The following is a 21,424-nucleotide window of genomic DNA, read 5'->3' as shown; positions in this document are numbered from 1 at the left end:
TTCAACCAGAATGTTACTGAACAGAAAGAGCAGTTTCCTCGGCAAGAATGCATTACAGCCTGCTGGTGACATTTGCAATAGATTACTTAAGCCCATAAAGAAATGAAAATTGCAGGCCCATTTTGAGCCAGCAATGATGAAATTGGATAGCACAGGCTAAGTACAGTATGGCACAGACCAGCTTCTGCCCAGGGTCTGCAGGCCTGCGTGGGTTGAAATACATCCTCCTTGCATCTCTGTGCATACGTGGCCACAGACACATTGGATCCTTTTGGTCTTGTTTCCGGTCCATGGTCCCCACATGTGTAGGCATGAGCTGAGGATGGGCCTTCTCAGAGCTACAGTACAATCAAAGGCTGAGGTTGGCTGAGTGTGAGCACGTGGGTGCATTTCTCCCTCTAATGGCCTTGCCAGGCCAGTGTGGCACTGAACACAGTGCTGGGGTTTTGGCCCCAAATGGTGGAGCTTTTCTCTCAGATTACAGAGAAGGCCGGAGCTTCAGGAGGGGGACCTAGATACATCTCCAGAGTCAGAGCAGGACTATATTGTGTTCATCTGATTCTTACCTTACTCTAACATAAGCAGGCAGACCCCCATTTAACAAACCCTGGTCATATTCACAACGAACCCTGTTCATTCTTGCCTTTTCTCTTCTTTGTATCCTATTCCATGATTTATTGGTTCCTGACCTCTTCTTTGTATCCGAATTTTGGAAACTTCTTGGGTGTGGTTCTGATGATTCCATAGTTGCTTTTTGTCTTCTTTCCTTCCTCCCTCCCTCCCTCCCTCCCTCCCTCCCTCCCTCCCTTCCTTCCTTCCTTCCTTCCTTCCTTCCTTCCTTCCTTCCTTCCTTCCTTCCCTCTCTTTCTTTCTTTCTATATGTCAACACTACTCCTGCAAAATACCTCAATTTATCAAGTTCTGGATTTGGGGGTTTCTGAAGGATGATCTCCAAAAGACACTGCTCAAAACACCACCTCTCACCCAACTACATAAGGTCTCAGTGCTACACTGTGAGCCGTGAGCTGGATTTCCCAGTGCCTCTCAGGGGTCTCCCTGGGAAATCTCCAAGAGGAAATCATGCCTTTGGGACTGAGCTCTATGACTTCTATACTACAATGTCCTCAGAATTATAAGGGTCCACTGTAATTCAGAGAAAGGAAAAGGAAGTTTCCCGAGTATTTCTCCCCCAAATATTTCAACTGCAATTAACCACCTGTCCCTTAAATATTTTTTATGGAAAAAAAATGAAAGTATTCTTTTCTACTGATGACAGAACTTGTCTATGACCAAGGAATTCTCATTTGCTTGGTGTGACTGTGAGAACAGACATCTGTTCTGTGTCCTTCAAAAATATCATGTGATCTGGTATTTACCTGGCACTTGAGAGTTCATTTAGGGTTTCCAATCCTGTGCTACTGACATTTGGGACCAGATAATTCTTTTTTGTAGGATGCTGTTCTGTATAATATAGGATGTTTAGCTGTATCCACAGCCTCTACCCATTAGATGCCAGTAGCCACCCCCGGATGCGACAACAGAAAATGTCTCCAGACAGGGCCAAATGTCTCCTGAGGAAGCAAAATCTCTCTCCCCCAAACACACACACATTGACACATGGAGAACCACTGAGTCAGTTGGATGAATTGAGACATCTACCAAATGAATGCAGACAAACTCGGATGCAATTTCTTGTTTCCTTACTTACTGCCCGTGTAGTCTTCTTAGGCAAGGAACTTAATCCATCTGAACCTCAGTTTCCACATGTGTACAGTGGGATGGATGAGATCCATGTACCAGGGGCAGAGGAAACCACCTAGGTCTTATATATGTAAATCCATGATGTCAGATCCATGGCGGCTGTGATTCTCATCTACACCTGAAATCCCGCAGCTCCTCCTCGAATGAGCCTGTGGAGGCCCAGAGCATGGACAGGGTGTTCCCATTTCCCCAGAGTCTGGAAGGACAGAGAGTGGGAATTCTATTCCAGCTAAACATCATATTATTCATATTATTAATGCCAGGCAACTCTTTCCTAATAAAACCCCAAACCATGTAAACACTAGTATAGTTTTCAATTTGTACTCAGATTAGATGCCAAGAGTATTTGGTTCCATTTTATTTTATTTTATTTTTTAAGTGAAATCTCTACAGTGGATTTGAAAGCGAGCTATTTTCTGCCTCTCTGGAGAGGTGTAAGTTTTGGAAAGCGAGTTTCCCTGGAATGTTTCAGCTTCAATCAGGGTGGATGGAAAAAAAAAAAAAAAAAGCTGGTTAAGTCACATGATAGAATTTCTGGACCCAGATTCATCAGCTCATTTAGGAAGTGCCCTATGGAGTGAAATATGCACAGAAAGGAGGCTTTGTGTCATTCTAAAAGCTATTTTATGTCCTTGGAAAAGCAGGTGGGTGTTTATATTCATACCCTTTTGAGTGTTCTGTTTTAAAAGGCTCGCACACTACAAATATTGTGTCTTCAAAGTCATCCCATGGGAAAAAATCTTCCTATTGGGGCAGGGGACATGATTCTCAGCTCCCCACATCCTCACATCTGGGACACACAGAATTCACATCATTGCTCTTACTCTTGGAGCCAAGAGCAAAGACCTCACACCCATGGAGCATTTCCTGTTGGAGTCTGGGCATCTAAGGATGAGTGGGTAACTTTCTACTTTTCAGGGCCCACAGTCTGGCAGAGACTGTGAGAGGGCAGATCTCGAGGGAGAACAGACCCCAGGGGAGCCTCAGACTGTTCTTCCTCTTTCCTACGACAAGGAATTAGGTTTCAGGGGGCTGCTTAGAATGGAGAAGTAGTTCTCATTCCTGAAGCTCTGGGGACAGATGAACTCTGAGCTCCACTCAGAGCCCTGGGACCATGGCACAGAGGTTCCCGTCACAGGGGAACCTGAGACCAACTCCATGCCTGCTTGCTAGTGTGTTTGTCAATGGTGGAGATGCTAAAAGAGGGTGTGGGAGGGAGGGTGGTGTGCTGACCCATGGGGGTGGCTGTCCCACAGCTGTTGTCAGTTGCCAGGGAAAGGGGCTGGTAGAAAGGGCAGTCCTGGGGAAATAGGCTACTTCCTGTCCAGGGCTGGTCCCCTGGAAAGTGATGAAATGCCCAGCAGGGACTCAGCCTGCTCTGGGAGCTCACCTTCCATCCATTCTCAAGAGTGCTTGTAATTAATTTATAGACATCCCATGAGGACTAGCCTGTGTTTGGATTAAAGGCCTCACCTGGGCTGCCTTCCCTTCTCATCCCTGTCCCTGGGTAAGGTCTTTGATTCCTCTAATTCCAATACCCACTGAAATACACTTGTGTGATGGACTCCATGTTTGTATATGGCCAAGACCTCTTGGCAGAGCAGTGGGCTGGTATATTGAGCAGCTTCTTGGAAATCTGTGCCTGGAATCCCCTTGTGCATCTTTGCCCCCAGGGGAAGCCTTCTCTGAGCCCCTAGCAGAGATGGGGGCTCATCCATTTGCCATCATTCTGGGTACCCACCTTCCAGCATCCACCAGCTTGCCCTATGGTTCATCAATTTGTGCATATTTCTGCATGACTGTGAAAACCAAGGAGGAAAGTGCCACATCTGATTTATTTCTGCCTCCTCAAGGCCTGGCCAAGGAGGTGCTTGGTGATTTCTTCTGAGGCCATGAATCTTCATTGATGAGAGCTCTGAAAAGAAGACATGGAGAGGGGTCTTATACTTGTCAATGAGTACGTGCCAGTGTATGAACTTAAGAAAATTTGTGAAATAAAAGCTGTCACATGTGAACATTGACAACTTCCAGCTGCTTTTCTGTGACAAGGAGGCTCACAATATGTGGCCTATATCCTCCCTCCCTCCCTTTCCTTCCAAATACCATAGGAGCATACAGGCCCACAGTAGATGGCTTGCCAAGGAGGTGATGGGCCCAGGGCAGGACAAAGCCTCTTCAATTTCATGTTCATTACCACTTAACCACCTCTGCCCTTTCCCTCAGGACCTAATAAAGAACAAGGAGACCAAGGGGGTCAGTGGGCATCAGTGCTGTTTGGGAAGACCATCTCCCAGCCTTGATGTGGTGACTAAAAAAGTATGTTAAAGCAACAGAGAAGAAATCATAATGTGAGAACACACAGCCCTGAGCCCAGAGGAATAGCCCAGTCTTGCCCAATGGCAGGACAGTGGAAGGTGACTGATTTGCTAGGATTCCCAGGAGGACCGGTTAGGATTTGCCAATAAGTTGGAATAAGGAGCCTGCAACTGCTGACAGTCTTGCTGCACCCAGAGTCAGAACCCACTGGGCAGGTGCGAAAGAGAAGCTCTTTCAAACCCGGGTTTGGCAGAACACCCAGGGAAATTATTTGCAGACTTAGTGGTTCCACTCGAGAACTTCAATCATGAAGGCTGGGAATCAGTCTTTGCAAAGCAGAATTTTGCAGGGAGGTGGCTCACCTGGGCTTGCTCACCTTAGCTCCATGCCCCTACATGCAACTGCCCAGGTGCCGTTGCAATTCACGGGTGTAGGGGTAGAGAGAGAGAGTCTCTAACTAGAACTAGGAAGATAGCAGAAAGGTTTTACTAGGACCCTTGAATTTGCACTGTGGAATGAAAACTAAATCCATTCCTCTATAGCAAACACCTATATATCATTTACTATGTGCCAACAACTCTTCCAAGTACTTAATAAATGTTGACTCATTTACTCTTCAAAGCATCTCCATGAGATATGTACTACTATTACCCTCATCTGACAGGTGAGGAAACTGAGGAACAGACAGTTTGGACTCTCTTGACTAGATGTAGCAGAGGCAGGATTTGAACCTGGGGAATCTGCCCTAGCATCCACGCAGTTAGTCGCTGCACTAGGCTCCCTCATATCCATGATAGATGCATATGCACAATACATTTTAAAAATGGGGTTTAGATACTATCTTCCAGATTGCTCCTCAGTAAGGGATTGATAAAAAGCCTTAGCCACCAGCTGAGTAAAATTTCTATGGGTCGTGGGCAAGTTTTCCTTTCTTCTTGCACAAAGTCGTAGATCCTACAATGATGTGGGCCTCATCATTCTCCCTAGCTGGAGTCTACACTCCCTTTGTTCTCAGGTCTTTGTAATCAGCTAACATTGGCAGCCTGCTAATCTGCTCACAGATCATTCTAAATACCAGATCAGTTATCAGTTATATAGTTTTCCGAAGGTCTGCTTTTTCCAATTATTCTGAAAAATATCTACCACATGCTCCATGCTATTAAAGAATGGGTTTTCTCTGTGTTTCATAACTTGGGAACTTTGTTTCTCTCCAGTCACAACATCCATGTGTCTGGCCAGCTGCCTCGGTCTTCCACATGCTGTGGGTGTGGTGTGGGTGATGTGGCCATTACCTCTGTGCAGCCACCACCTCTGTGGTGATCCTAGTGACACAGCATGAAGGGGAGCAGGTGGATATGGGGACCCATGGGGCACCTCTGCATCTGTCTGTCTGTTAGTCATCATACCTTATCATGACTAACTTCTGGAAGTGATAGCTGCTGCTTCACCTTGGTCTTCCTCATCCCATGCAAGTTCCTCTTTTGGTCAAGTTTCTCCTGGAACCATGCAGTGAAGGAGATTCTGGGAAGTCTAGTTCCAGCCCACCTGAGCTGGTACAGCAGCATGAAACACTGTCGTACTCTTGTATGATCTTTCTGTCAGCCACATCAGTGACTGCTATGTTGGAGTGAGGTGGTGCACACGTAAATAATCAGAAGTCTACCCATTGAGCATGACATTGGAGCAGGGGTGGTTGCATGGGTGATTTTAAGATATCTTCTTCAGCTAAGATAGCTTGATGCATCCGCCCAACCACACCTGATGTGGCTAGCCCTGAGGGTGGGGCCATGACCCTTGAGATCCATTGGCTTGAATGCCCTTTTCTCTGGAATGTGCTGGCTTGAACATGGCCAGTGACTGCCTCTGTGACTCAGAGTTAATGAGAAATTTATCTTGAGTCTCTGAGTGTTGAATCAATACATTTATCAAGTGACCTATACATATACCTTTCTATGGAGGAATATAGGCCAGCTTTTATTTGATCAAGAGCTCTGATTTTGATTTAGCATAATAAACAAAACTTGCCTAATAAATAACATTTTCAGAGCAACAGTTTCGAATGTCATATCCACAAAGCTGGACCTCTGCTAGGACTTTTCAGTACTTCTATAATACAGGTGAAAGCAGGACTCTTTAGTCTTTGCCTTGGGTACTTGGTTGAGCACCAAGTACTTCCTGATGTGAAAGCCAGGTGCCATTAAGCCTTAACATTAAGGACATGCTAAGAGGGCTCAAGGGGCTGGAGGTCTCAATGCATGTCCCCTAGAATATGAGGCTTGTGCTTGCTTTCCATCAGTGTAGAAATAATATGACTGAAACCCTTTGCCTGAAGCCAGAATGACAAGAGAAACTAACCACATCCCTCCAGCACTGTAGGGGTCCACTGTGGAAGCAGGTCTGAACTGTAGGTTGAGGGCTCAGCTGTAGTGTCATTATCTTGGACAGGACTTTTTAATTTTTTAAATGAGAGCATACTTGTGAATTAAAGTGACTGGAAAACTTATTATCCAGGAATACCTGAAAATGTTATGGGTCTGATATATGTTCCTCCACCCTCTGCACACATGCATCTAAGGGGAGAGAAAGAAATTTTCAATGAGGCCTTCTTATGAGAGTGGTGGGAAAGAATAAAACTGCCTTCTGCTTGTACCCATCAAATCTGTCCCTGTACTGCTTTGTTCAATTTAGTGCCAAGATGAAGGATCCTTTTGAATGACAATGCACCAGATCTAGGCAGGTAAGTTGAATTCTCTGAGCCTTGATTTCTCAATGCAGTTGTGGGTGGTAACAGTGAATACCTTACAAGGAGTTTCTGTGTGTTTGAAATGAGACAAAGCCAGCCATTTAGTAGGTGCTCAATAAAAGAGGAGCCTGAGGAAGAACCTCACCTCCTTCCATGGACACCTCCAGCTTAGACAAAATCCAGAACAAAACTCAGTGACTAGCAGTGCTTGTCATGTTGACCAAATGACAATAGATGGCCCAGGTGTAAATTCAAACAAGCAGTATCCACCACTTGCTTATAATGCTTTTTTCATCAGGGTCCGGGTTTAAATGGAGAAGTCACCCCTTACTACACTCCAAGTCAGTGCTCTGATTTCTGATGCAAAATGACTAGAAGTAAGAGCATGACTCCTAATCATGAAGGATCCATGTACACCAGCCTTCGTGGTAGGTCCACCTGGTCCAAGGGGGAAGGCCTGGCACTCTGGGGCAGGTGGACAGGCTGAGACATAGACCCCTCCCATGAGCCAAGGTTCATATTGGTTCCACTTCTTGGCACAATGCTTGGGAAGCAGCATAGTGGAGTGGCAAAGGGTGTGGGCTTTGAATTCCAACTACCTGGCACTCAATAATGGTTCTTCTCCTTCTCCATCTTTTCTTCTTGGCCTACTTTAAAATTTTTGGCAGTGCTTCCCTTTATCTTTCAGAGGCCTCACTCCCCTCAAAGATTCCTGTATTTCTTCCTCCTCATTTGGGCTTGCCCTTAATTGATGTTCATGCCTCACTCCATCTGTTTGGCCCCTGGCCCCTTCTATTGTTGGTCTCCTTGTTTTTCCTCCCCTGCTGCTCTCTCCTCCCTCATCCCTCCCCACTGCTGTCTCATTGAGCCTCTCCCTGTCGCTTTTCCTTCCTCTCTTTCCATCTCTCCCCTCCTTCTCTCTCTTTTCATTCTCTGCTGTCATGTGACTCTGTACATCTGCCCAGAGGTGCTTCCTACACAGACACTTTCCCTCCATTCTCCTTGGCCATCTGGCTGCATCGCTGGGTTGCCACAGTCCAGCTGCCAGGGGAGAAAGCAGGAATGAAGACAGGGAGGAGAGCTAGGCTAAGGGTCTGCTGGGCATCCAGAAAGAGAGGAATTGTCTTGGGAATTCCCTGACTCTGTATTCCTCTGTATCCATTTTAGCTGGAGCAAGACCTGCCTATTGGGAAAGATGACTTCCATTTGGGCACTCAATTAATTGACACACACACAAACAAAATACCAATCTTAACAACGAAAACAAACACAGAGCTTCAACATCTCCGTTCCTCAGGCTAGGAAAAACTGTGCTCACGTATTGGCTTCTCTCCCCTCCCCCTCTTTCTGCCCACTGGGTTCAGTGGATGTTCTCCTGGAAGCAAGAATGGCCCTTTGTGGAGCATGAGCCAGGAAACAGGTCATTTAGGGTAGCTGGTGGCCAGGACTATTGCTTCAACCCCCAATCCTCTTTGTATGGCACTTGCCATGGAAACAAGCATTGCAAATTTTGACTGCAATGCACTTGAATCTGTATGTGTAGATGTAGAGATAAGTGAGGTCTGCCTTGTTGCCCATCTGGCAAGGTGAGAGTCGGGTGTTGTAACGATTACATGTGATGATATACGAGGAAGGCCTGGCGTATTACCTGGCACAGATGAGGACTTCGGAAATGCTAGTTTCCTTTCCCTTAAATTGTAGGCATAATGAGGAATCAGCACTCATGAGCTCATGGCATCTCCCAGGTGGGAAGGACCTCCCACCTAATGTAGAAATCTGCCTCCTATGGTGTGGGCCTGAGAGCTGCAGGTGCAGGTTCTGCTTGATCCCTCCCCTGCCAGGGAACTCAGGCCCTAACTCCCACTGAAGTTTTGATTAGCTGTCATTGCTAGAGTTACTTTTATGTCTCATTATTTGTCCCCTAGACTTCCCACCAAACTTATCACTAAAGCTAAAGCTACAAAGAAGGGTTCTGCTTGTTTTTACTTGTGACAGCCCTTCTGAGATCTGAGGCCAATTTCTGTGACTGTTCTGGTGTCCCTTCTTCAGAGTTAGACATCCCCAGTGTGCTAAGTCACACCTTAAATGACTCAATTTCCTGATCCCTCACTTTCCTGGTGTCTGAAAGGGAATGTGATACAATGGAAATGTCAGGCAGAGAGAGCTGTGTGGGGAAAGCTGTGTGTTGACTCTGGCAAATCATCTCTCTTTCTCATTGTCTCAGCTTTTGCATCTGTACAATGGGGACATCAATGAGGTAAGCAAAGTGCTTAGCACAGTGCTGGGCCTGTAAGAAGTTAGTAATGATTGCTTTCTTGATCATTCTCTCCTGGACATGCATGATTTGCACATACCACTCTCCGATGTCACTTAACAGAGAAAGTGGCCACTTCTGAAGTCTACATTGGACACAAATAGTGGACACCACTTGCCTCTGTCATTTTGGATACATTACTCCAACAATAAGCAGCTCGAGGCAGCTTTGGTTTGCAGCATCACACAAGTCCCTATCCCAGCCCCCAGCTGCGCGGGGAGCACATGCGATCTTTGAACCATTTTATGTAAATAGAAATTTCCCTTTTGTTACAGTCAGTTCTGTTCACCTTGGAACATACTACTGCAGGCAGAGTTTGCAGCCACCATTCCCCTCTTCCTTCCTGAAGCAGTTGGGATGAGGTGGACGGACTCACCAGCATTTGTTTAGCAGTCAGGATTGCAGACAAGTGCTTCTACAGGCCAAGAGAGTTTAATTCTACCAATTCAAACAAATGGCAAATCCCAGATGAAAAAATATCATCAGGCAATAGAAAAATCACAGCCACAAGGAAAAACAGAGCTGCCAAAGGTAACGGGATCATCCTTTTCCAAGTCTTTCTTTCACATTCATTTGTGTTTGTACACTCATTTGGAAGCTGTGAGTGTTGGCCACGTGTTACCAGGGGTCATAGCTTTAAAAATGAAAAGATCATAGAAGAAGTTAGCATTGAGAAGGCTCTTTCCATTGACTTCATTGCTGCTGTAGGTGAAGAAAAGGTATCAGTGATGCGGCTGCAGCTCCTGAGCACCTGGGTCCCTTTGAGGAATGCCAGTGCTCTGGAAAAAGTGAGGACCTCCTTGTAAGGGCAGGTCCATGCAAGTTCCCCCAAGCTGATGCTCAGTCCCTTAAAGAAGTGTCCCTCTCCAAATCCTAATTATTTCCACCTTTGCATATTCTCTTTTTGTAATGGCCTTCATTTGCATACATGTATATTTTTTACCTGAGAGGTCATAGTACTACATGTAGCAATCTTTATTTTTTTCACTTCTCTTCATATTGGGAAGAACTCTTCATGTTACTGTAGGATCTTTACAATGATAATTTAAAAATATGAGCATGATGTTACTTCATATGCATGAAGAATACTGTATCATATTTCTATCACTGTCACAAAAATTCCTGTAAATTTAGCAGCTTAAGACAATATAAATGTATTACAGTTCTATAGGCCAGGAATCTGAACGTCACAGGCTAAAATCAAGTGTCAGTGGCCTGGGCTCTTACCTGGGAAGAATTTGCTTCTGAGTTCATTCACGTTATTAGCAGAACTCAGTTGCTTGCTGCTGTTGCACTGAGGTCCTCATCTTTGCTGGTTGTTACCTGGGGCCAGCCCTTGCCTCCCTGAGGCTTCATTCTGGTTCCTGCCTGCAGGCCCCTCTGTAGCAGAGTCAGCGATGGTGCATCAAACCCTTCTCATGTTAGAATATCTCTGACTTCCCCTCTGCGTCATTTGTCAGCTCCAGCTGGAGAAACTTCTCTGCTGTTAAGGGTGCATAACCTGACCAGAGTCCATCTAGATAATCAAAGGCAATCACTTTATATTAAGTTCTGTAGTCTTAATTATATCTGCAAAGTAAGTATCGTATTTTTTGGACTGCAAGACGCACTCCCCCCCCAAATTTGGGGGGAAAATGGGGGTGCGTCTTATAGTCAGAATGTAGCTTACCTGGCCCGCTGGGGGGCAGGGGGGTGGCAGTGGAGTGGGGTCACAGGAGGCAGGAGTAGGACCACATTTTTTGCTTCAAATTTTTTTTTCCTATTTTCCTCCTCTAAAACCTAGGTGTGTCTTATGGTCCGGTGCATCATGTAGTCTGAAAAATATGGTATCTTTTTTTTCATGTCATGTAACACATTCATAAGCTCCAGAGAGTAAGACACAGATATCTTGGGGAAGCTATTATTCTGTTTACTATAAACACTTAAGCTAACCGCTACTTATTGTTGGATATTGAGACAGTTTGTACGTGTTCTATTTATTTCTTTGTTTATTTCTATTGATAACACTGCAGTGAATAGAGTATTCACTTGATTTTCTTTTAGGACCAGTAGCTTAGATAAACTCTATGTATGGGATTACTGCCCCAAAATAGGGGCATCTTTACAATTTGATGCTTATTACTCTATTGCTTCACCAAAGGGTTGCACCTGTTTATATTTATATATATATTTTAATAGTTTGATGATTAAAAAAATTTTTTTTTCATTTTACAGTTGTTCCAATTATCCTGTTTATATTGCTACTGGCTTTAGATTTAATCTGTTCACCTCTACCTTTTCCCCGAGCTGAGTGTTAGCATAAGCTATAAAAAAAAGATTACAGAGTATTACAGAGTGTTCTATTAATTGGTCATGCTTTCTTTCCAAAGAAACTATAAGCAAACAATAAACAAACAGATCTGAAGACAGAGACTATCATTGTCTCTTACTCCACAGCACTTTGTGGAATGCTGAGATCCTAGCTGAGGGGGGTGGTGTGCTGGATGCAGTGTGTGCCAGCTTGTCACAGCGGTTGTGTACATCTCTTTCCAACTTAGCATTCAGTGATGTCAAGTTGCTAGTTTAATTCAGCCATGGGAAGAACATTTACACCATGGAAATTGGTAAACACTAGAAAACAATGCTATACCTATTTATTTTTTCTTGAGCACTATGGGCTAATGGGTAATCAATGTGTCCTTGGGGTTCTAGGTTCTCACTTTTGGTGTCAAACAGATTTTGGAGAGTATAATTTTTGTTCACAATTAATACTTTTTATTGAATTCAAAAGAACAAAAACTACAATTCCCACCAATGGAAAATAAGATAACTATTTCCTTGGTATTTTAGTCAGTAATAATATCTTCTATGCCTCCCCAGGATGATCTGATATAAACAAATTTACCCTTTAAGTAAAAAGGACAAAGCCTCAATTATAAACAAAATGGAAGATTCCCACATTGAGGTCATACCATATAGTCAAGTACCAAGAAAGTTAAAAAGGTTTAACTGAAACTTAGCAAAAGACTAATTTCTGATTTCATTAACCAGTGAAAATAATCTTCATTTATACACACTCTCACTTATAGTAGCAAACATATATGAATGGTGAGTACTTAGCAAAAAAGTCTTCATAATTGCACTTTGAATGCCTTCATGATTAACAATGGAAAGATTTTCTAAATAGATCTGCTCTTCAATAGAGTAAGTGAAATATTAAAATTCTTTCATGGATCAATCATGCAATAAGTAATGAAAAACACCTTACCTACTTAAACTACATTAGTAGTAAGTATCTCAGCTAAAATATAACTCAGTCACTTCTCCACATGTGAGACTGATACAGCAGAAAATTGCAGGCATTTATTCATTTTAGGTGGGTAAAACAGAAATATTTCTGGAAAAATGTAAAGTAGTACAGTGGGCCATCAAACACTTTTCCCCAAGGATCCTGACCTTCCTGAGTCTAGACGTCTTTGGACCTTAGAAGCCTCCTGCGTCCCCAGCCCCTATGTTGTATACCGACCTCCACTGGTCTGGAAGTAATCTTCATGGCTAGGCAATACATTTTATTCTAACATTTATTTCTACTTCATTACTTCCAGTTATTAAAACAGGTTTTGCTTGAGATAAAAGGACAACCACATTTAACTAGGGCTTATGGTAGTTGTATCTTGAGTTGATTCCATTTTGTTTTCTTTGTTATTTTTTGTTGGTTGCTTTAAAAAAATGTAGGCTAAGATTCTCAAAAAGCAATCAACAAGCTTATGGAAAATGTAAATCATATTAAGGCCTTGTAAATTGATCTTTTAAAATACAGTGTACCAAGAGTAGAGTAGACATAGCAGAATCATTTAAAATATGTTTCAGACTACTTCCAGCCAAGATGGAGGCATAGGTAGATACACTTTGCCTCCTTGCACAACCAAAAGAAGGACAACAACAAATTTAAAAGCAAAAAATAACCAAAACTGTCAGAAAAATTGAACTGTATGGAAGTCTGACAACCAAGGAGTTAAAGGAGAAACATTCACCCAGACTGGTAGGAGGGGCAGAGATGGGCAGCCAGGGCAGAGAGGACTTGTGGCAAGGCTGGCAAAGCTCTCTTGGCTGGAGGACCATGAAAGCCAGCCGAGAGAACCAAGTAAGTGGCATTGTTCCCTCTCAGACTTATTTCCCACATACAGCACCACAGTGCAGTGACCTATGTTGCCCCACCTGGGGGAATATGTAAGGCTCCTCCCCTTATTACATAACAGGTGTGCTGACACAAAGAAATATGGCCCAAAAGAAAGAACAGACCAAAGTTCCAAAAGTAGAACTAAATGATAAAGAGAGAGCCAACCTATCAGATGCAGAGTTCAAAACACTGGTAATCAGATGCTCACAGAAATAGTCGAGTGTGGTTGCAAAATAGAGGAAGAAGTGAAGTCTACGCAAAGTGAAATAAAGGAAAATGTACAGGGAACCAACAGTGATGCAAAGGAAACTGGGACTCAAATCAACGGTGTGGACCAGAAGGAAGAAAGAAACATCCAACCAGAAAAGAATGAAGAGACAAGAATTCAAAAAAATGAGGAGAGGCTTAGGAACCTCTGGGACAACTTTAAATGTTCCAACATCTGAATCATAGGGGTGCCAGAAGGAGAAGAGGAAGAGCAACAAATTGAAAACTTATCTGAACAAATAATGAAGGAGAACTTCCCTAATCTGGCAAAGGAAATAGACTTCCAGGAAGTCCAGGAAACTCAGAGAGTCCCAAAGAAGCTGGACCCAAGGAGGAACACACCAAGGCACATCATAATTATATTAGCCAAGACCAAACATAGGGAGAATCTTAAAAGCAGCAAGAGAAAATGAGACAGTTACCTACAAAGGAGTTCCCATAAGATTATCAACTGATTTCTCCAGAGACCTTGCATGCAAGAAGGGGCTGGAAAGAAGTATTCCAAGTCATGAAAGGCAAGGACCTACATGCCTATCCAGCAAAGCTATCATTTAGAATGGAAGGACAGATAAAGTGCTTCCCAGATAAGGTCAAGTTAAATGAGTTCATCATCACTGAGCCCTTATTATATGAAATGTTAAAGGGACTTATCTAAGAAAGAGAAGATAAAAATTATGAACAGTGAAATGACAACAAACTCACAATTATCAACAATTGAACCTAAAAAAAGGAAACAAAACCAAAAATGAACTAAGCAAATAACTAGAACAGGTACAGAATCATAGAAATGGAGATCACATGGAGGGTTATTAATGGGGAGGGGGCAGATGGAGGATTGGGGGAAAGGTAGAGGGAATAAAAAGCATAAGTGGTACATACAAAATAGACAGGAGAAGGTTAAGAATAGTATAGGACATGGTGAAGCCAAGGAACTTATATGGACAACCCATGGACATAAACTAAGGGGGGAGGAATGCTGGTGGGAGGGGGATGCAGGGTGGAGGGGAATAAAGGGGAGAAAAAAATGGGACAATTGTAATAGTATAATCAATGAAATATACTTAAAATAAAATACAATGTGTTTCAATTTCAGTTGAAAATATAAAAAGTTAAATTTCTCTGACTATTAACAGTAATACTTAGCAAAGAAAAATTTTAAAAACTGAGCAAACCTTAATTTATTTAATTTAACACTATAATTTTTTCTAGTTACATTGAAAAATTATCAATGAAAAAAAATTTTAATTTCAGGAATTCATATAATAGTCATTAAATTATTGGGTAAAAATTCCAATGATAATAATCGAAATTTAAAAGGTGATGAATACAGGATAAAAGTCAACTCCATTTGTGCTTGAAGAGCAAAAATAACAAAAACACAAAAAATAGATTGTCCATCGTATGACATTAAATGAGGTGTTTTCGACTATGTAAGCATGTTAAGTAAACATATTTTCCTTGCTATTATTTTCATGCATCACATGTGAATGCAGACTTAAAACAACTTTGAAATAAAAAGATACCAAAACCTTTATTCTGTACTTTCTTTTGTAGTACTTTGTTGCTAGATTTTTGATGTGATTTTGAGGAAGAATTTTCATATACAACAAACTAATTCTAGTTTGGGCAAAGTCATTTACCAAAAAACAGTCCCCCACATTTTTCAACATAATATACAAAACTGTAAAATCTGTAAAGGTGGAAACTCTGTGGAATTTCTGAAAAGTGTTGGAAAGCACAGCATGGCAAAAGAAAGGATTCTATATAAACAGTGTTTAAGCATTCTGCAACATAGGCTGTTCTTAGTGTAACTGGAGTGCAACTTGTCTGTATATACACACGAAATATTTCAGAAGCAGGTGAAGTAAACAAAAGCACCCGTTCTTTAAATTACACTTGATCACATGGACTAGTAAGTCTCTCTGGTTGCTCTTCCTGTTCCGTGGAAGCAACATTGGTGTGAACAGATCCTGCGTGACCCTGTGGTAGTTCCATATTAAGATCAAGGCCAGCTTCATCTGCCATTTCTTGAAGCAGCATTTCCACTTGGTTTTGAGGTATTGTTGTCATGCTACTCATTGTGTCTTCCATTTGTTGTGGGTGTTTGAACATTCAGTGTTTCAAACTGATGTTCAAATTTATCCATCAGTGCTGAAATCTTTTCAAGGTTCACACTCCTCAGTATAACATCCGTAGACTTAACTACACTTGCCATGGACTTGGATACCTTGCTCATTGTTCACCTCTCTCTCTCTCTCTCTTTCTCTCTCTTCCCTATTGTTGTTCAAGTACAGTTGTTTCCATTTTTCCATTTTCACCCCACCATGCACCCCTGCCCCACCCATCCTGCCTCCCAACCTCGAACCAACCCCCTTTGGCTTTGTCCATGTGTCCTTCATACATGTTCCTTGATGGCCATTCCCTTATTTTCCCCTATTATCCCCCACCCCCAGTTACTCTCAGTTTGTTCTTTATTTCAATGTCTCTGGTTATATTTTCCTTGCTTGTCTGTTTTATTGATTAGGTTCCACTTAAAGGTGAGATTATATGGTATTTGTTTTTCACTGCCTGGATTATTTCACTTAGCATAATGCTCTCCAGATCTATCCATGCCGTTGTGAAGGGTAGGTGCTCCTTTCTTTCTGCTGCATAGTATTCCATTGTGTAAATGTACCATAGTTTTTTGATCCACTCATTTACTAATGGGCACTAAGGTTGCTTCCAACACTTGGCTATGAACATTGGGGTGCATAGATTCTTTTGAATTGGTGTTTCAGGATTCTTGGACAATCCCAGCAGTGGAATTGCTGGTTCAAAAGGCAGTTCCATTTTATTTTTCTGAGGAAATTCCATACTGTTTTCCACAGTGGCTGTACCAGTCTGCATTCCCACCAACAGTGCACTAGGGTTCCCTTTTCTCCACAACCTCACCAGCATTTGTTCTTTGTTGATTTGTTTACGATGGCCATTCTGACTGGTGTGAAGTGGTTCCCTTGCTCATTATTACTGCAGTTTGAACCCTGGCTGCCACAGCATTCACCCTAGCCCTCATTCTCAAGAAATTAATTGCTTGGTTCCTCTGGTGGATTGCATTTTCAGCACGTATTCTTGCAACTTCTGTATTGACTTTCTGAATGGCTTTTTTAATCTTGGCTTTTTCTTCTTCTTTTTTAATTGAAATTTTAATTGCAGAGATTAAAATACATAATGTTGACGGGATCATATGATGCCCAGTATAACATACAAGGTGCTCAATAAAGGTTCATGAGTGTATGGTGTGTGATGTGTGTATGTAGACAGATACATGCATACCACACACACTCACATGGGACATCTTTTGATGCTTAGGTTTCATCTGTTGGCCTTTTCTTCTTTACCTCATTTCTTGGCATTCCTGTTGTATCAAACTTCAAGTTAAATAGGTGTCTCTCCATATTCAACACGGTCCTACAACTTTTCTTGGGAGGCACCAGCACAGTTTTGAAGTGAGGGTACTCAGAGTTCCGTTCTAGTCCTGAGCTGGGTGGTCGGGAACATAGGTTTGCCAAGAGTGCAGTTTGAAATGGAAAAAGTGGGAGGACAGTACTTTCAGAGAGCAGCCGGGTGTAGAAGAACAAGTACAGATTTGGGGATGAGCCAGATCTTGTTTCAAATACTGGTTTCACAAAACTATGAGCTTTGGATTTGAGGCAAGTTGCCAAACTTCTCTAAATCTTAGTTTCTTTAACTAAAAATGAGGAAATTCATATCTATTTCATAAGGTATTTTGGGTGATTAAATAATATATTTATATAATGCAAAAGGTTTACAAACAACAAATATAAGTTAGGATAGTAAGTTTAATTCCCTGAAGTGGTTGCCAACTCTCCTGTGTCAACTACATAAGTGGTTTGATAATATTTTATCCCTCCAAACTCACTGTTATTCATACCTTACACTTGGACTGCATTTGCAATATCCAGAGAATTAATGGCTAATACATTCACCAAGTATAAGGCCCCCGATTCCCATTTTCTTGCTCCAAATTCTCAGGGAGATTTATATATTGAGGACCAGGAGGCATGCCTCATTTACATCAGGACACTGGGCACTACTTGAATTAGTTTTCTTATTTCACAAGTAGTCATTTATTTGAAAAGTATTTATTGAGCTGCTACCTCTCTGGTAGTAACAATACCCCTTTCATTTCCATAGTACTTTAGAATTTACAAAACAAGTTCACACCCATGATTTTATTAAAACCTCATAACAACGAGATGAACTAGATATTGTTGTCCCTATTTTAGAGATGAGGAAGCTGAGGCTCAGTGACGAGAAGCCACTTTCTCAGGGTGGCCCAGCTAGTAAAAAACTGCGACAGCAATCATTCCTTCACTGTGAATAAGAACAAGTATACCTTGTTCACCATGTGAAAGCAGAGCCACTTGATTGGTTAGTCCAGTTGTGTCAATTAATTTGTAACAATGATTTACAAAATTACAAATTTGTAATTTATAATTAATTTGTAATGATTTAAATTTGCACAGCATAATTGCTGTTCACAAAATACTGCATGTGTTATCTCAAGTAGCCTCACAAAAACCTATGAGGTACAAGAAGAAGGAAATATATAGCTAAGAGGGAAGAAAGAGGACATGAACTGAGGACCTACTATGCACCCAGAATAAATCTTGCTAATATAACTTGGATTTCCTAGAATGTTGAGTCAGAGGCAAAACTGATACGGAGATGTTACATTGAGAAGTATAATCCAGGGAAGCAAAAGTGAGGAGAAAAATAGGAAATGAGACAGAGAAAGAGGAAAAGAAAATGTAAGATGACACTTTATTGAACTGGCTACAGCTTGTCAAGAAAAAGAGGAGGCTGTATACAACTCAATGCCAGAAAATAAATAATCCAGTTTAAAAAAATGGGCAATGAACCTAAATAGACACTTCTCCAAAGAGGACAGACAGATGACCAATAGGCATGTGAAAAGATGCTCAATGTCACTAATCCCCAGAAAAATGCAAATTAAAACCACAATGAGATATCACCTCACACTTGTCAGAATTGCTACCATGAGTAGATCAACAAACAACTAGGGTTGGTGAAGATGTGGAGAAAGGGGAATCCTTCTGCACTGTTGGCGGGAATGCAGATTGGTGCAGCCACTGTAGAAAGCAGTATGGAGTTACCTTAAAAAAATTAAAAATGGAACTTCCTAATTACCCAGCAATTCCACTCCTAGGAATTTGCCTGAAGAAACCCAAAACATGATTTTGAAATATATACACCCTTATGTTCATTGCAGCATTATTCACAATAGCCAAGATTTGGAAGCAGCCTGTGTCTACCAGTAGATGAGTGGATATACTACTCAGCCATTAAAAAGAAGGAAATCTTACCTTTTGTAAGAGCATGGAGGGACTGGAGAGTAATATGCTAAGTGAAATAAGCCAGTCAGAGAAAGACAAATGACATGATTTCATGTGTATGTGGAATCTAAGGAACAAAATGAACTAACAAACAAAATAGAAATAGACTAATAGACACAGCGAACAGACTGACAGCTGTCAGAGAGGAGGGGAGTTGGGAGCTGGGTGAAAAAGCTGAAGGGAGTAAGCAAAAAAACAAAAACAACTCATAGGCACAGACAACAGTGTGGTGATTACCAGTGGGGGAGGTAGAAGAAGGTAAAGGGGGGATAAATGGTGATGGAAGGAGATGACTTTGGATGGTAAACACACATAAAATACACAGATGATGTGCTATAGAACAGTGCACTTAAAACCTGTATAATGTTATTAACCAATGTCACCCCAATAAATTCAATAAAAATTTTAAAAAACATAGTAGGTTGCTTGGCCATGTAGGAAATCTCAGAAAGGAATAATTCTGACTTGGTGCACTCCCTCCTGTCTCCTGACTCTAATGATGGACAAAATCCCTCCCAAGGGCATTAACTCCTTCACATTTCTGGAATGTGTTACTCACCCTCTCTGGGCAGTCACTGGGGGTGGCCAGAGCAGTGGGCCAGGTTAGGCTGCAGTGGCTCTTACTAAGGCTGGCACAGTATAAGCCACCTGAAGTATGGCCCCTGCTATGGAAGGGAGATATGCAATTGTCGATGTTAGGGAATCATGTGACTGTGGTGGGGAAAGCTGGGGGGCTTTGTGACCATGAGCATGATGTTAGCTTTCACTGGGGGACAGGCAGAAATGAGCCGACTTGGGATGGGCCACACAATAGGTCTGAAACACAAAAACAAATCTCATCTCATCTGTACCATACTATGGAGAGATTGGTATTGCTCTTCCCAATTTTTCAAGTGGGACTCATTGAGGTAAGAGGTGGGGTGGGGACTGAGTACAGGCTGCATAATCTGTGCTCTTTAGCAAAGTATGAATTGCTTTACTTTATTATTTTTATTAATTTTTTTGTAAAAGGAAAATATGAGAATTAAGCATATTTATTCTGTCTGTATTCCAAAGTCTCAGAAAAACAGAGTGCTCATCGCACTAGTTCTCCAAGCAGAAAGGTATCTCTGAACTTGCTCCTGACCCTTGTTGGAACTCAGGGCCCAGGTGTCAATTAGCCCTTGGTGACAGTGCCACCATACGTGCCCTTTGGAATCAGCACATGGATCCCAGCTCATCCCGGGGGTTATCTCCTTGGTAAACTCTCTCTTCTGTCTATGTCTTCTCTCTTCTTCCCTAACCCAAGAAGTAATGATGTCCTCCACCTAGAATTCCTGCTGCCATACAGCTTCCTGATTTGAGAATCATCATTCAAAAATGTTAATCTGTGTAAACCACTCTTCTGTAGAAAAATCTTTTCAGTGTCCTAAAGTTCAAGCTATTCAGCTTCTATACTCATGCTATTGCCTTCCCTTCTCATATCACCTCTTAGAATGTCTCCACTCCACAACTTATGTTTGAGTGCTGAGGAGGAAAAGTTCCTCTACTTCCGTGCCTATGTGCCCCTCTTCATGCTGTTTCTTCTGGTGAAAATGATTTTCCCCTTATCTTTTGAGAACTACTGTTTGTGTACCCAGACTTTTTTCAAATGCTTCCTATTTTCTAAAGTCATCGTGGCTCCCTGTTCAATCAAAATTGAACTTCCTTGAGGCTTTATTTATACCTCACTCAGTGGTAATGATCACAGAATCTCATGATATGTTGACTCATTTTAGGCATCATTTTCTCCCTCAGATCAGGGCAGGGACTATGCTTTGGGATGCTGAGGACCAGGTCATATCAGGAGGTCACTGACTTTTGGTTGATGTAACTTAAATCTCTAGATTCTTCCTTGGGTGGCCAAGCCTCTAGCAAATTCTTGTGAATTGCCATAGAATTTTAGGTCCTAAAACTCAATATACATTCCAAAAAAAAACAAAAAACAAAAAACCAGTCCTTGAAGAACTTGAATGGTTCCTCCAGCACCAACCTATCATTTGATGTTTCTTTCATCCCAAAGACCCTCAAGTCCACTGCAGATATAATTTCGATTATCAAGTGATTACTTCTTCACCTTGAGTATTTGACTGAATATGAATATGCACATGTAAAGGTGAAACTGCATGAGGACAGGTTAAAAAACCCCCACAACTATCCAGAAGAAAAACTGAACAATTCCAGAGCTCACACAAGAGACATTACAGTTCCAACTAGTCACAGTGGACAGAGCTTGCTGAACACCTGCAACATCCTGTAACGACCTGTCACTTCTTAGCAATGAGGCACCGTGGACAGAAATGAAGAAATGGAAATATGCTTTTGTAAGGTTACTACACTAAACATGAAATAATAGAATATATGTCAAATATAGACTATGATAAGTTAATGTAAAGATATATAGTGTAAACCCTAGAACAACCACTAAA

General features: G+C 41.9%; 1 long non-coding RNA gene and 1 pseudogene across 1 annotated transcript in view; both read right to left on the bottom strand.

Annotated features, from left to right (window-relative positions):
* Positions 1 to 2,098: 2,098 nt before the first annotated feature.
* The window catches only part of LOC139440790 (uncharacterized), a 110,312-nt gene continuing 90,986 nt past the window's right edge, over positions 2,099 to 21,424 (bottom strand). Inside the window, exons 5-6 of the long non-coding RNA XR_011650980.1 lie at positions 3,503 to 3,676; positions 2,099 to 2,233 (exon numbers count right to left, since the gene is read on the bottom strand). This is a non-coding gene — a long non-coding RNA (uncharacterized lncRNA). The remainder of the gene's footprint in view (positions 2,234 to 3,502; positions 3,677 to 21,424) is intronic.
* The window catches only part of LOC112304348 (charged multivesicular body protein 1B2-like), a 44,931-nt pseudogene continuing 38,957 nt past the window's right edge, over positions 15,451 to 21,424 (bottom strand).

The sequence above is a fragment of the Desmodus rotundus genome, chromosome 1, assembly GCF_022682495.2.
Source record: "Desmodus rotundus isolate HL8 chromosome 1, HLdesRot8A.1, whole genome shotgun sequence".
Lineage (NCBI taxonomy): Eukaryota > Metazoa > Chordata > Mammalia > Chiroptera > Phyllostomidae > Desmodus > Desmodus rotundus.
This window is presented reverse-complemented; position numbering and strand designations above follow the sequence as displayed.